Genomic DNA, 1,090 nt, shown 5'->3' on the forward strand with positions numbered 1-1,090 from the left:
TCAAACACTGTGCCAGGGGAGAAGGCGGCGGCAGACTGGGAGTAACTACCAAGTGTTGTTACTTCCAACAGTGCCTAAAATGGATAGCCAGGGCTGAAGCTTGCAGGCCAACAAGCAGGGCTAGAAAGCCACCATACAATCCTGGAGTCTCCTAGAGGATAGACCACACCCTTTTCCCCTAGTGATTTGGAGAATTTCTTGAAAGAAGAGATCTAGAGAGGGCCAGGTCTGGTGTCAAGAGACAGAGAAAAGCAGGGGAGGAGAAGAGTGCTGTTTCAGCCGGGACCTTACACTATACTGACCCTTCCTCTCACATCCTCTGCACCAGACCACGTAGTTGTCTCCAAGAGTAGCACACTGATAGACAGAATGAATAACAAGTAATGTGTTTCTTGCATGAAGGGCTTGCAAAATGGATCAGTAGGTGCACCCAAGAAGTGCAATCTTGTGGGGCAAAAAAGAAAAGGAAAAAAGAAAAAAATCAGATGGAGAATAATTTTTAGGATTTTCCTGTGATTCCAGTATGCCATAGGGCAGGTCTGCAGTTGAAAGCGTGTTTTCTCATTCACCGAATGATGGAATTTCTTAAATGCCTGTAGTCAAACAGCCAGGGTTTGTCAGGAGTGCTTGGAAACGGAATGACATGTTCCAGGTAAATGGCAGCGGAAGAAAAAGCAATATAAAATAATGCCAGAGGTGCCATACCCTTCCTCACTAAAAGCCACTCTGCATCTTTCACAGATGCTCAGGCTATTGCTCACTATAACACAGAAATTTCTTATTTCTGTTCCCAGCTAAAGTGCAGGGCTCATATCAATTCAGTTATTGCAAAGAAGGAATAACTCCAGCCCTTAAATACTACTTATTCCCCTGGTTTTTAGTATGATTTATGAATACATAAACAGGGTGGGGATTTGAGACTGCTGACTTCATCTTTCTCGTGCAGCTGGTGAGCTGTGTTGCTTCTTTCTGCTTCAAACCTGACCCAAAGCAGAGCAGGAAAGCTGGGCCGTGGGAGGAAGGCAGACCCACCTGTAGACTAAACACACCGACAATGTGCCCTGCAGGGATGTAAGGCAGACACCACCAC

This window comes from Buceros rhinoceros, unplaced genomic scaffold (genome assembly GCF_000710305.1).
Source record: "Buceros rhinoceros silvestris isolate BGI_N320 unplaced genomic scaffold, ASM71030v1 scaffold44026, whole genome shotgun sequence".
NCBI lineage: Eukaryota > Metazoa > Chordata > Aves > Bucerotiformes > Bucerotidae > Buceros > Buceros rhinoceros.